The sequence below is a fragment of the Capra hircus genome, chromosome 10, assembly GCF_001704415.2.
Source record: "Capra hircus breed San Clemente chromosome 10, ASM170441v1, whole genome shotgun sequence".
NCBI classification, from domain to species: Eukaryota; Metazoa; Chordata; class Mammalia; order Artiodactyla; family Bovidae; genus Capra; species Capra hircus.
The window spans coordinates 10846928-10862946 of record NC_030817.1 but is presented as its reverse complement, the minus strand read 5'-3'; the positions used below and the strand labels follow the sequence as shown (position 1 = coordinate 10862946).

Sequence of the window (16019 nt, the reverse complement as noted above, 5' to 3'; positions counted from 1 at the left end):
TTACAAAGAATTTTCATCAGCATTTTCTCTTTTGCTCTCTATTTGAAGCCTATAAAGCTGGTATAATTACAACCCTTTACTTCTGTTCCTAAAGGAACAAAAAGTGTGAGTAAAATACTTATCCACGATTGCTTTCATAAAAAGCTACATTAAGAGATCTAGAACCTACATCTTCTGTCTCTTAGCCACTGCCTCTTCCACTACATTCTTAGATGTGAAACCACCATTTAAATTCCAAACATACTGAAATGTTGGGGCTGTGTATGCGTGTCTTTCCTCACCATATTTCTTATGATTCAATTATCCCACCATATACATACAACCAGAGCATTTAAGGCCAGACTATTCCAAGCGTACCCACTTACTCAGAACTAATAGTTTATATAAAGAATATAGCATAAGATAATAAAGTATTAATTATGTTCTGCTATAAGTCCAACTTTCTACAGCTCTTTTAAGATGACTTCTAAATAAGCCTATCTCTTGCTAGGAATCTTTACAACCTTTTTCAGGCATTCTTTTTTTTCAGAAACCATATCCTAAAGACATAAACTTTAAAAAAAAAAAACAGTATTTTCTTGTCCTCCACTCTTCCTCAAGTCCCATATTTCTTTCTTCCCCAACTCTACTTTTACTTTATATCTTTAGATCTCCCTTTAACTCTTCTTTAGTTAATAATAATTAACTAAATAATTAGTTAATAATAATTAACCAAATAATTAGTTAATAAATTAACTAATTAGTTAATAAAATTAACTAAAATACACTTTTATTGTATTTATAAATATGCTTATTCAAGAGTTCATTTTTTATTCTTATTTTTTAAAGGAGGTAACAAGTATTCTTTCCAAGATACTATTTAAAAAAAAAAACTTCTAAAATTACTTAAAAGGTGATTAGAATGAACTGTGTACCATAAACTTTTTCGTGTAAGGTTTTTATATGTATACATAAAATTTTTTAAAGATATAGGATTAGAAAGGAATCCAACTATAATGAAAAACAGCTCAATATCATATAAAACCAACTACACTTAATCAGTAAACCACCACACATGTATGGATATAAATGCCAGTTAAGAATCTCAATTTCAAAAACCTTCAAAAAACAAAAGTTGAAATAATAATGCTGACTAGCTAATGTTTTAATATCACAGATTGTTGTCCTACAAGGTAAGTACTGCTGTCATCATGACCTACACCTGAGAGGCTTAAAGACGCTAAGGAACCCAAGGTGATACAGCTTCCAATCAATGGCAGAGCCAAGCCACAAGCCTTTCTTCAAGGCCCAAATTCATCAAGTCTCCCTTCTCATCACCACAGGCACCATCCAGAATTCAGGACTTTTCTAATCTCATTACTAGCCACCATAATGGTTTCTCCAACTCTGCGTCTTTTTCCATACGTTTCAACCTGCACTGACACTCCACTGCCCATGTGACTGAGTCTAGGTTCTTGAATCAGAAATTCAAGACCCTCATCAAGACACCCTTTTCTTAACAAATGAACCATAGAAACATAAGGCCTACATTTAGCTACTATGTACACCACATTCTCCTACCACTTCCATCCCTCACTGGCATCATTAGGTTTCAACTGAAATGCCGTGAAAATGCCGTCTGCTGTCGACCACTGCCACCTGTTTAAATTCCAGTAAAATTTCCAGGTATAGGTCAAACACAATCTCAGAGAAGCCTTCCATTTCCAGCCAGATATGGTCTTTTCACCCTCTGCATTATTATAAGTCTATATGTATAACAATACAATTATTAAATATGTCCATGAAATGTAATTATTCTTGCCACAGAAAGTTTTTTTGAATTTCTCAAATATGCTCATCTCACCATCATACCTCTGCCGCATTCACCACCTGGAACATTCTCCTCACTCCAGTTCCTTTGGCTAACTCTTACTTTTCCTTCAAGTCTCAGTTCAGAGGAGACTTTCTCTGGAGAACCTTTCTTCACTGCCCCCACCTTGGACCACCTCCTCACAGCCCAGAGGAGCTAACTGGCTGTTCACTTGTCTGTCTCCCTATTAGACTAAATCTCATCACAGAGTCCATTAACTTTGCTCACAGATGTATTTCAGCATCTAACATAGTGCCTGACATGTGGCTGGAACAATTTTAATGAATTTACAGTTAAACTTCCCTTATTACACTGATTAACCCAGAGACAAACTTCAAAGTACAGGACTTTGCAATTAGTGATTCTAATTAATTAACTGTTGGATGAAATAATTCCTGTGGTACATGGGCTATATTAACTGAGTTCTCAAACAATATGGACTGAACTGCAAAATAGCACAAATGTGAATACTTGACAATGTCTCATAAACAAGGATAATAATTTAAAATTCATTTCAATGGTTAAAACTTACAAACCTACAAGGTTTGCTTGAATTATTACAAATCATTTTCTCATTGCAATCTGCAGCTACCTACATTCCTCAATTATTATTTATCTGTACTATAAAGTTGTATACACTCCAAGTTACCTGGACTAATATCAGTGTGCGTTCTCAGTATTGTTTTACTGTATCAATTGCTGTTAATAAGCCAACCTATTTTTGTCATTTTAAAACCTTCACTCTTCCATGATCAAGCTCTTTTCTTCCTCCTACAGTCTATAAAATTATCTTATGTTTTCTAAATAATAATTATAGTCCATTTCTTCCACAAGTCTCTCTTCATTAAAAGCCTAATTCAGGTTTAGCTTTAATTCATACATCTGTGAGTTCATTCATTCATGAGCACCTGTCTCATGGCAAACACCATGCATGGCTCAGCTGGTAAAGAACACGCCTGCAATGGCATGTGATTGAACCAGGGAGACCAGGGTTCAATCCCTGGGCTGAGAAGACCCCCTGGAGAAGGGAAAGGCTACCTACTCCAGCATTCTGGCCTGGAGAATTGCATGGACTATACAGTCCATGGAAAGAATCAGACATGACTGAGCACCTTTCACTTTAAGATAAGAGTTTTACAAATTTCAGGAGGTGTTAATATCCCGACAAAGGCCTAATAAGACTCAGGATCATTCATAATTATTAATAAGACACCAGAACAAGATTAGAAAATGAAAGTTAAAACTTAGAAAAATATTTGCATTATATGGAAACCAAAGAATTTATCATCTTTCAAAAAAAAAGAAGAACATTCCAGTAGTAAAAGATACAAAAGATAAACAGACAATTCAAAGAACATAAATGGCTCTAAAAAAAGTGAAAGATACTATATTTCACTAATTAAAAAACAGCTAATTAAAATAATGATATTCCTTTTTATCTGTTCTGTACCTATGAACAAAAGCTCTCACCACCAGTGTTCACAAGGACATACCTTGCTGTAAGATATTAACTAAGACAGTTTTTCTAGGGAACAATCTGGCAAGTAAAAATAAGTAATACACACCTTTTGATCCTGAGTCTACTTCTATGACTATTATCCTAGGAAAACACAAGATGTATTACAAAACGTATGTATAAATCTTACGTGTTGTTGTTTAGTCACTAAGTCACATCTGAGACTTTGCAACCCCACAGACTGTAGCCCAACAGGCTCCTCTGTCTACAGGAGTTCCCAGGCAAGAATACTGGAGTGGGATGCCATTTCCTTCTCCAGGGGATCGTTCCGACCCAAAGATCGAACCCACGTCTCCTTTATTAGAAGGCAGATTCTATACCACTGAGCCATCAGGTAAAAGAGCTTCACTGAAGAATTATTTATAATAGTAAAAAAAAAAGTCCACTGATTAGGGATACAATAAATGTATCTAGCCATTTGGGAAACTATGTAGCAGCTAAAAGAGATAAGGAAAAACTTGTGCTAATGTAATAATACATTATTACAAGAAAGAAAAACACTACTAGAATAGTATAACTATATTGAAACATTTCATACTAGAATCAACCCAGTGACATTATTACATGGTTAATAGTAAATCCACTGTGGGTTATTTTTATATTATTTTCAACTGTGTCAAGACTGTAGCTGAAAACTTTGGGACTAAATTATCCTACCAAGCCACTCCAGCTCTGATATTCTTTAATTCTAAGAACCTTTCACACATATAGCTTAAACAAAGTGTTCTTACAGGGCCCCAGTGAGTCTTCCCTACATGTTTAAGTGCCCTCTATCAAAATGCAACACGAAAATGCTAAAGTGTCCAGAATTCTAAACCCACAATGCAAAGCCTGAGTTAACACTATTCTCCTGACTATCAATGACAATTCATGTTGCATACATACATTTATATTCAATTGAAATCATAGATACAATTACCTCTTACCTCAATAATACCATAAAGGCCATTAAATCTTGGGGATAAAAAACTAAGAAAGATACTGGAACCCCTTGAACATTTAAAGAGATGAATAACAACAAATTTTGCTTATATGATACACAATCTAAAAATACTAAATATAAATCAAACTCTACTAGAGGACAATCAGAGATCACAATGTGGCCTCCTGTAGTGGGTGCAGCTGGGATATGGAGTCAGAGGACCTGGGGATGAAGACCATTTTTTTGGCTCCAGAATCCAAGCGAATCCAATAGTTTATCTAAATCTCATTTATAAAATGAACAGAGGTATAATAAATGTACTATATACATATGTGTGTGTGTATACATATATATACACACATGTGCATGCATGCTCAGTCGCTCAGTCATGTCTGACTCTTTGCTGCTTCATGGACTGTAGCCTGCAGGCTCCTCTCTCCATGGAATCCTCCAGGCCAGAATACTGGAATGGGTAGTCTTTCCCTTCTTCAGGGGATCTTCCCAACCCAGGGGTCAAACCCGGGTCTCCTGTATTACAGGCAGATTCTTTATTGTCTAAACCACCAGGGAAATAAACCTATAAAACATGTAAAATGTGCCTAATATAGTGCCTGAGACAAAAAGGTTCTCAAATACTTGTCTAATGGAAACAGGTGCATGGCTATCGCTTTCATTAAGGTATCCAATCTGTTCCCCTTAATTTTTGTAATACTGCATGTACAACCATCCTATTTAATCTTGATATTGCATGTTAGAAAGGGGTTTCCGGCCCCTTAAAGGTCTACTTGTTGATATATTCCTTTCCACTATAAATATACAAAAATGTGTCATCTCAAAAACTCAAGGAGGGAGGAAGCATACTTACAAAGCATACCCCCCAAACTCCGGGCTGCTGTCCTCTGAGCTCAGAGCTCTTCTTAGGCACGTATGTCTGCCTCTTATCATTTCTTCATGAGGTTCAGGGCAAGAGGCCTAGTCAAGTGGAGGATCTTTGGTTGCCCCTACACTTTCCCCAAACCACCTACAGATAAATGAAACAAGGAGTAAAACACACCTACAACCTTAAAATTTTTTAAGCAATTAATGATAAAATAAGCTCACCCTATGGACAGTTTGTGTGCATGGCAGAGAATAAGTCACATCAAATCAGAGAACAGAGAAATTGCTTCTTGGATCATGCAAACGCCCCACTGAAGTCACAGGAGTTCTTCACGTCCAATCCCCAGCCAGCATACTCCTCGCTGGGGACTTCCACCCATCCCCGGCCATCCCTTAGTGCAAACTGTAGCCCAAGTCTAGCCAAAGGTACTATCCCTAAGTCTATTTAGTGGGTAAATTAACTAAGGCAGGTAATGAATTTAACATGTTACTTCTGAATTTAATGGACCAAACATACTTCTAAGCCAGTAAATGAACTACATGCTAGCACTCCTAAAGGAAATACTTTATAAACTGTCCAGCTCTTCCAACACTTAGTACAGCAATTAAATAAGTAAAAATAAAATGCTTTTGGTTCTAAGATCTGTGGATAGAAATAGTCTCAATTCTTTGTGACTCCTTTCAAAGCAGTCTGTAAGAATCCATAGAAAATTATCCAGAAAATTGGTAATTGTCCACATAAAAAGCAGATCAGAATACATCTATAAATCACTCCAAAAGAAAAAAAAGTATTCTCTTAGTCAAAATAAAGTTAAGAGAGAGTTCAAAGTGACCCAGAGGTCATGCAGTGGGACAGGACGTAGGCATGATGCATAGCCAACTCTTTCAACAAAACAGCAACCTTCATTCTATGAGTCATGGACACACACAAATTTCTGTGCCAACATGAAACTACCAAAATGTTAATCTTCTAGCTACGCTGTCTACTAGAGCAGTCACTAGCCAAAAGTGGCTAAAGTGCTATACACATAAAATACACATAACATTTAGTCCACTTTTTAAAGTTATTTTAGGATGTGAAATATCTCCAGTTTCATTCTGACTTCATGTTGAGAGTGAAAAAATTTTGGATGTGTCAAAAAAATTATTTAATTTCACCAGCTCCTTTTTACTTTAGTATGAGTACTAAAAAAATTTAAACTTGCATGTGTGGCTTACACTGTGTGTCTATGGGCACAGCTCTGTATAATCAAAAAAAAAAAGTAACAAACACTGAGCCCTCCCTGGGGGCCAGATACTTGACATAATACTTGGCATAAGGCTGCAAAGCGGTTTTATAGAATGTCCGCAGAAGCGACTGAGCTCCATCAAACCGCTGAGGGAGCAGCTGGAATTCAATGTTCAGGTGTTGACAGGAAATAAACTCCTGGAAGGGACTGTTAACAGCTGACGCTGAGGCAACGTCCACGTTGGCAAAGGAAGACAGGCGCTGATATAGACAGCGCTCCCCAGGGTAGCAAGTTTTTGTGACTCCAAAACAGGTACGAAGAGTCCAATTATATCCCAGGCCAGGCAACGCACACGCCAGGAGGAGGCCGACCTCCTTGACAGCTCAAAGCTTCACAGCTGCTAGCGACAGGACGCTCTGTGCTCTCGAAAAGAGGACAACCAAGTTCAAACTCCCCGTATAACTTAACCAGGACCTGGCTGCGGACACGCATGCCGAGGGAAGCGGGGCGTGGGGGTGCCGGGCACGCCGTCTCCCCAGCTTCGCCACAGACCCGACCCGCCCCCGGCCCCAGCCCCAGCCCAGGGCTTCCGCGCAGCTCCGGCCTCCCGACCCCGGGAGCAGGGGAAGCGGGACCCAAAACGTCAAGACACGACAGGGAAGTGGTACGGAAAGGGCGAGGGGCGGCTGAGGGAAGCTACCTGAACTAGAAGAGGACCCCAGGTCCTTAACGCCGGATCATTGCCGACCGGCAACCCCAGAAGGTGTAACTGACCAGACGCCGCAACGCAACCGACTCCGCTCTCCCCAGACTCGCAGCTATGGCAACTTGAACTAGCCGCCCAGCCGCGGCGAAGGTACAGGGCCCCGCTGCTCCCGCTTGGCCCTCTGGGAGTTGTAGTCCACCTCATGCCTAAGAGCAAGGAGTTACTAGGAGAGAGCGACTCCAGGAGAAACTGCATTTCCCATGATGCCTTACGACTGGTCTTGCGGGTGACTTTCCCGGAAGAGGCCGGATTAGCGGGCACCTGAGTCCTTAGGCGGCGCCCTCTTGCTCTGTTCTTTTTGTTAAAGTGCCAGTAGCAGCTGTTAAGAGCCAACCCCCAGATAAAGAATTAAGACAGCTGCTTTTGCCCTCACTCTAACATCATCAAAACAGTCTAAATTATTCATTTAAAATAACAAGCAAACAAAAACAAATCTAAATAGTTGTAATACACAAACTATGTTTCTTTCACTCTGTGGGGAACAGAGAAGTGTAATTTCCAACAGTGAGATGGGAAAATCCCCTTTATACCAAGACCCAATGTCTGTTTCTGAAGGCTCACAAACTCTCAGAACTGAAAGGGAACAGTGAAGATTAACTAATCAAATCCTTTGGCCTGGAAAGAGCAAATGACGCGACTGAAGCCGCACAGTTAACGAATGGCAAACCCCAAGTGTATGTGGCTGTCACGTCATGGCAGCTGCTACCTTCGGTGAAGGCTGTCATCTCCTCAGTCGTTCTAGAAGATGAGAGAGACATATTCCACTACAGATGTCGGTTTCAGTAATGAAAAGGTGATGATAAAACCTTCAACAAATAATTGAACCCTGGAAATGCTATTGCTGCTGCTGCTAAGTCGCTTCAGTCGTGTCCGACTCTGTGCGACCCCATAGACGGCAGCCCACCAGGGTCCCCCGTTCGTGGATTCTCCAAGCAAGAACACTGGAGTAGGTTGCCATTTCCTTCTCCAATACATGAAAGGGAAAAGGGAAAGTGAAGTCGCTCAATCTTGTGCGACTATTCGCGACCCTAGGGACTGTAGCCTACCAGGCTCCTCCATCCATGGGATTTTCCAGGCAAGAGTACTGGAGTGGGGTGCCATTTCCTGCTCCAGGAAATGCTATTGAAGAAGATCATTAATTCTTCCCTCCTCAAGGCTAAAATCAAATCTTATTTTACCTGTGAAGGTTTTCCTGGCTACCTCCAGTAAAGCTAAACCACATTTCTAAACTACACAGTTTCCTTATTCTAATAATTCTGTACTGTAATCCGATCCCAGTTGGTCTCCTCCACTAGACTCTAGGGCTTCCCTGGTGGCTCAGCTGGTAAAGAATTTGCCTGCAACGTGGGAGAGCTGGATTTGATCCATGGGTTGGGAAGATCCCCTGGAGAAGGGAAAGGCTACCCACTCCAGTATTCTGGCCTAGAGAATTCCATGGACTGTAAAGTCTTGGATTTGCAAAGTGTTGGACACTACTGAACGACTAGCACTTTCACTAGATTCTAAGCCCTTCAAACACAGAGTCCTAACCTTTTTAAATTTTTATCTCTCTTCTCAGCCTTTCCTCACTGCACATTCTCCCTTTGGCTCTCTCTCTCCCAACCACACCACCCCCACCCCGACCTCACCCCAGCAACCTCATGCTTGTGTGCAAATCATACTATATATTATAATTATTCAAATATTTTTTCTGGCCCACATTGAGGGGTAAAGTTTATTTTATATTTGGTTTGGATATAAAATAATTCTTCTAAAGATCTACCTATATATTTGCATCTATCTTCAAGCTGTTTGCTCAAAGTTGTACTCAAGAATGTGCTCCACCTGATACTGAAATTAAGGTAATTCAGAACAGCCTTAAGCTTTCCCCAAATGCACGTGGAAGCATAATAATAACTCCATTTGTTGGCTAACATTTTAATTTTTCAAAACAAGTGTATTCATTTAACTCAGCAAATATATGCTGTCTTTCTATCAACCAGACATTGTATTAGGCCCTGAAGACGCAGTAAAAAAAAAAAAAAGAGAGGATAAACAACATCATCTCTGCCCACATGTTGCTCAGAGTGAAGTGAAGAAAATAGATTATGAAACAAATTATTACAAACCCAGGTGAGAGTAATGCATAGGTTTCTATCAGTTCAGTTCAGTCGCTCAGTCATGTCCGACTCTTTGTGACCCCATGGACTGCAGCATGCCAGGCCTCCCTGTCCATTACCAACTCCCAGAGTTTACACAGACTCATGTCCATTGAGTCAGTGATGCCATCCAACCATCTCATCTTCTGCCGTCCCCTTCTCTTCCCGCCTTCAATCTTTCCCAGCATCAGGGTCTTTTCAAATGAGACAGTTCTTTGCCTCATGTGGCCAAAATATTGGAATGTCAGCTTCAGCATCAGTCCTTCCAATGAATATTCAGGACTGATTTCCTTTAGGATGGACTGGTTGGATCTCCTTGCAATCCAAGGGACTCTCAAAAGTCTCCTCCAACACCACAGTTCAAAAGCATCAATTCTTCAATGCTCAACTTTCTTTATAGTCCAACTCTGACTACTGGTAAAACCATAGCTTTGACTAGATGGACCTTTGTTGGCAACATGCTGTCTAGATTGGTCATAACTTTTCTTCCAAGGAGCACGCGTCTTTTAATTTCATGTTTGCAGTCACCATCTGCAGTGATTTTGGAGACCAAAAAAATAACATCTCTCACTGTTTCCACTGTTTCCCCATCTATTTCCCATGAAGTGTTGGGACCAGATGCCATGATCTTCGTTTTCTGAATGTTGAGTTTTAAGCCAACTTTTTCACTCTCCTCTTTCACTTTCATCAAGAGGCTCTTTAATTCTTCTTCGCTTTCTGCCATAAGGGTAGTGTCATCTGCATATCTGAGGTTATTGATATTTCTCCCAGCAATCTTGATTCTAGCTTGTGCTTCCTCCAGCCCAGCATTTCTCATGATGTACTCTGCATATAAGTTAAATAAGCAACTGAACTGAACTGAACTGGGCTGATAATGGCTCAACAAACCAGTATTCATGTCAATTGTTTCATGGTCAGGGGATGACACACCTCGTGCCATCCTATCTCAAAATGCATATTGTGAGAGAGGGGCCTGGTGAAACTCCCTCAGCCTTAAGGGGTCTCTCTTATCTGATTAATAGTTTTCTAACAGACATAAAACACCTCACTAAAAACTAGCAAGGGGGCACTTTTCTGTCCCCTTCTGCTGTCTATGACAGAAGCTTTCCCTATCTCTAGCATACTCTAAAAAAACTTTGCTACACAAAAATCTCCAAGTACTCAAGCCTCTTCTCTGACCCTGGATCAAAATCCCCTCCTCCGGGGGTCAGAATCCTGGCATAACACACGCTTGCATCAGCAACTTTTCATTTTTTACATACTTCACCCATGTGCAATGCTAAGTCACTTCACTTGTGTCTGATTCTCTGTGACCCTGTGGACTGTTACCCACCAGGCTCTTCTGTCCATGGAATTCTCCAGGCAAGAATGCTGGAGTGAATTGCCATTCCCTCCTCCAGGGATCTTCCTGACCCAGGAATCGAACCCAAGTCTCTTGTGTCTCCTGCACTGACAGACAGGCTCTTTACCACTAGTGCCACCTGGGAAACCCTTACTTCACCCACATTTCCCCCTTATTGGGAATGATCCTACCCACAGCCCTGGGACCCCGAAGACCTTGTTTATATTATACAAAGTCACTACCTCTCTGACTATAGATGGCTGAAGAAGGGGCAGATGCCTGAAATAATTTGGGCCAATGTATTCTCCTTATCCTTTAAAACTAGGACACAAGAATTTCATTCACTGCCTGAAGAGTCTTGATGTACAGGTACAAGCTGAGGTGGTCACAGTGAGGTGGCCATCTTCAACAATGTTCAAGGAGAGATTGAAAAAATCTAATATGCAAAGAAAGAGAGAAACAAACAAATAAAGCACGAATAAACTGTTCAGTCACAGAGGAAACAGGCCTAAGAAAAGATAGCCTTGCTTCCTGGTAACTAAGTTCCTAGTTCCAATCCCACTTGTATTAATATGTGTTATCTCCACTTGTATATCCTATATTCCTTATTCAGGACACACTAGAGGCAGCTGCTGCTGCTGCTCCTGCTGCTAAGTCACTTCAGTCGTGTCCGACTCTGTGCGACCCATAGACGGCAGCCCACCAGGCTCCACTGTCCGTGGGATTCTCCAGGCAAGAACACTGGAGTGGGTTGCCATTTCCTTCTCTAATGCATGAAAGTGAAAAGTGAAAGTGAAGTCACTGAGTCGTGTCCAACTCTCAGCGACCCCATGGACTGCAGCCCACCAGGCTCCTCTGTCCATGGGATTTTCCAGGCAAGAGTCTTGGAGTGGGGTGCCATTGTCTTCTCTGAGAGGCAGCTAAAGGCAGTTAAATGCACAGATTCTAGAGCCGGATCACTCAAGTTCAAATCTTAGCCATAATACCTATCTACAGTTTGACCTTGATACTAAGAATAGTACCTAATGTGTAGGGTTGTTATGAGGATAAAAATCAGTTAATGTGTGTAAAGGATTTAGCCCCAGTGCCTAGCCCATAGTAAGCACTCAATACAGGTTAGATGATAGATAGTAAGATATCCTCAAATGTCAGTTCCATGAACATTGGGACCTTGTTTATTGCTTTGTCTAGGGCTTTCCTAATAGCTCAGGTGGTAAAGCGTCTGCCTGCAATGTGGGAGACCCGGGTTCGAGCCCTGGATCTGGAAGACCCCCTGGAGAAGGAAATGGCAACCCACTCCAGTACTCTTGCCTGGAAAATCCCATGGGAGTAGGAGCCTGGCGGGCTACAGTCCATGGGGTCACAAAGAGCAGGACACGACTGAGTGACTGACTAGGTACTTTAAATAAAGAATAGGTAATGCTGCCTTGTCATGACTTCCCGTTTGAAGCTTAAGATAAGTTCTATTGATTGAAATTCAAAGAACCTTGATGAAGATTACACTGATGAAGCCTCTTCAGCCTGTGAGATCTGAGGTGTTACGGTCACATCGAGTTTTTTGAACAGTTTCATTAAAAACACTTTTGAACCATGCCAAACACTAAACATCAAGATGGGATAATCAATAAAGAGGTTCTGGGATGATGTTAGATCTGAAAGCATTGGTACGATCCTCATAACCTAACTCACCTGGAATGAATAAGCCTACAGAAAGGAAGACAGCTATTCCATACACTGTTGTGTGGCAGACACAGGCAGTGCTATTTCAAGTAGAAGGCGCAGAAGCTGCATGCCACCCATACCTTGAAATTCACACCACTCTGGAACTACAGCAGAAAACATTTCTCTGTGATAAGAAAATATATTTAAACTACTAACCAAATTTTCCCCGAATATTTTCTTGTCCATTTGGCTCCCTCACTCACGCAGCCAGCTGAGCAGTGCTGTGCTCATGGCTCAGAGAAGGCATGTGACCACATGAAGCAGAAAGGGAAAGCAAATGAAAGAGAAAAAGAAGAAGAAAAAAAAAAAAGAATAGTCTCTTCTTGACTTTTGAGACTTCAGCCCAAAGATTCTCAGATAAGACTGGCTGATAAGTTGTGGGGCCCAGTGCAAAATGACAGTATGAGGCCCTTTCAGAACTAAATAAGGAGGTCAAAATGGCAACAGCAGAGGATTAAACTAAGATTACGGTCTTTCTGAGCATAGAACCTTGTGCAATTACAAACCAATGAAGCTACTAGCCCTGCTTTCAGAAAGGTATTGTGGTATAAGCAAAAAATCTGGACACAAATATCATGGACAAGAGCAGTGCCCTCCAGAAAAAAAGTGATTCCTATCTGGAAATGTCATAAGAAACAGAAGAAAGCCCTAGAATGGGAGGCTGAAGGTGGGCTGACCTGATGGTGTTGGAAGAAAGCCCACATCCATTAGGCACTCAGCTGTACTCAAGCAAGTACAGTTCACAGCCTGAACCCAGCTGTCCTGCCCATTGATGTTAGGGGAAGATGTCCCTTCAAAAACAGCTTGCATCTTGCCTAGTGACTTTCCAGCCCAAGTAATGACCATCTTTACCACTATATTTCGCTTGGTTCTGTCCAGCCATCTCAGATGGTCAGGCTCCATCATAATGTGCTTAGCCGCTCAGTCGTGTCTGACTCTTTGTGACCACATGGACTATATATAGCCCGCCAGGCTCCTCCGTCCTTGGGGATTCTCCAGGCAAGAATACTGGAGTGGGTTGCCATTTCCTCCTCCAAGGGATCTTCCCGATCCAGGGGTCAAATCCAGGTCTCCTGCATTGCAGGTGGAATCTTTACCTTCTGAGCCAGCAGGGAAGCCCAGAGGACATCGTAATGCCAGAGAACAATTATAAGCAATAAGAAGGAAGATGGAGCACCAAAGTGGGATGCTATGCACAAGGTAAAAAGGAAACCTCTAACATCCTGATTTGTTAGGACTGAAGGGAACTACTCAAAACTCTCTCTGTACCAACACAGTGATGAAAACCACTCCCTTTACACCAGCATGAGATGACATAAATGGTTGTTGACTCTGTATGCATTAAGTGTTCAAGATAACTGAAAGTCTAATAGGAATTGAAATAAAATATAAGATGTTGCAGTAGTGGTATTGCCCACTACTCAAAGAATCATTTTCAACCACTCATTGTAAAGATGCACCATTGATCCCATAATAGTCTTTCTAGTCACATACTTCCTAATTATAGGTATTTGTCAAGAACATCACATATATAAAACAACAATATTCATGTATTTAGATCAAAATGAATAACTGTTAATGCACAAAACCAAAATTCTAAGACTTTTTTGGGTGCTAAATAATATAGCCTATATTCCACTTTAATAGGCATCTTTTCAAAAAAGACAAAATACACAGAGGAACTCACTGCTAAATACCACTGTCTGATATTCGGACCATGCTAATGGTTTTCCTACAAAAGGAAAAACATAATGTTCCATAGCCATTTTCATTTATCTGTTATATTTTAAATAATTTTTTTTGTGTTTAATCGATGTGAGTATAAACACATCCCTTTATTTAAACTGATTCATCATATCATCCTATGTGTTTACTTGCCCAAGTTTAAAAGCTATGCTAAGGAAAGAAAATTGCTTTATTGATTGTCATAGCAATTTGTCAAGCAAGCTATTAGAATATAACCATTCATTGAAGGCTTGTTCTAGTTTAGTAAATTGAAACCAATTGACATACAAAATTTTACCTGCATTATAATCACCAGTAAGCCAATTTTACGCTGTCTAAATCTTCATCAAAATGTTATAGATTTCAGCATACCATTTCTATTCCCAGCAAAGGAGTAGCAGAGACCAGATTTACACCTGAATCAAACAAAAACATGGACAAAACATATGAAACAAAGCTTTTCAAGACAGTAGACATCAGACAAAGAAGGACAGAGGAAGAGGAAACACAATAATCCCTTCAATTGCCACACTCACTGCCTTGGGAGCATTTCCAGGCCAAGGTACAAGGGGAAGGAACTCAGAAATAACCCAGTGGATGCTCTGAAGTGAGGAAACCAGAGCTGAGGGGCAGAGAGAATCAATGTAGCTGGAGTTTGCAGAACAAATCAGAGCAGAGAGAGCTACATAAAGGGGAAACTCCAGAGAATCCTATGGAGTATTCAGCAGAGGATGAATCATCCCATTTATGGGAAGAAACTGAGGCTAGAGAAAGAAGTACCTTACCAGTCTGGAGGGAAATGTTCTTGTCACTCACAGGACCAGGAACAGTGACTAATCCCACCTGTCAGGTTGAAACACCACATAATCCATGGAGCATTAGGTATAAAATACTCAGAAGAGTCTTGTCTCAGGGCTGGGAAGTAATTAGCGCCAGATTAAACGCTACTCTGGTCCCACCTAACAAACTTTGAAAGCAAGATCCAAAAATACCAAAATTTTCAAATAATTCAACCATGTGTATGTGTGCTAAGTCACTTCAATTGTGTCTGATTCTTTGAGACCCTATGGAGTAAAGCCCTCCAGGCTCCTCTGTCCATGAGGATTCCCCAGGCAAGAATACTAGAGTGGGTTGCCATTTCCTCCTCCAGAGGATCTTCCTGACCCAGGGATCAAACCTGTGTCTCATGTTTCAGGTACTGGCAGGCAGGTTCTATATCACTAGCATCACCTGGAAATAATATGTGATGACAAATCTCAAGTTTATGTGAAATCAAATAATTTAGCATCAATAGTGTTACAATTTACACTAGCCATCCAAATAAAGTCATCAGGCATATTTTTTAAAAAATGAAAGTGCAACCCATTTAAAGAGGAAAGCTAAACTGATTCAGAACTGACAAACATGTTAGAATTGTCAAACATTGACATAGGCTGAATTCCATATCTTGAAATTCAAACACCTGGTACCTGCGAATGTGACTTCATGTGGAAATAGAATCTTTGCAGTTAAATTGAAGTTAGAGTGGATTACAGTACACCATAATCTAATGACTGCTGTCCTCACAGGAAAAGAGAAATTTGGACACAAACACACAGAACATCTTGTGATGACAGAGGGAAATTGAAGTGATGAAAGTCAAGAGATACCAAGGATTATTGGCAACCATCATGAGCTGGAAGAGACAATGAAGGATCCTCCCCAAGAGCCTTCAAAGAGGGAATATCCCTGCCAATACCTTGACTTTCAACTTCAAGCCTCCAGAACTGGGAATGAATTCATTCTTGTTGTGTTAAGCCTCCAAGTTCATGGTGCTTTTGTTTCAGCAGCCCCATGAAACTAATTCAGACATTAAAGCAGTTACTGTGTTTCAGATGTTCAGAAAGTTACATAGACACAGGGGAAAAAAAATATATTAAACCCCAAACCGA

General features: G+C 40.7%; 1 protein-coding gene across 1 annotated transcript in view; it reads right to left on the bottom strand.

The window, feature by feature from the left end:
- CEP128 (centrosomal protein 128) overlaps positions 1-7257 on the bottom strand; it is a 466954-nt gene extending 459697 nt beyond the window's left edge. The window contains exon 1 of the mRNA XM_018053897.1: positions 7096-7257. The gene's annotated coding sequence lies outside the window, so the exon portion shown is untranslated. The remainder of the gene's footprint in view (positions 1-7095) is intronic.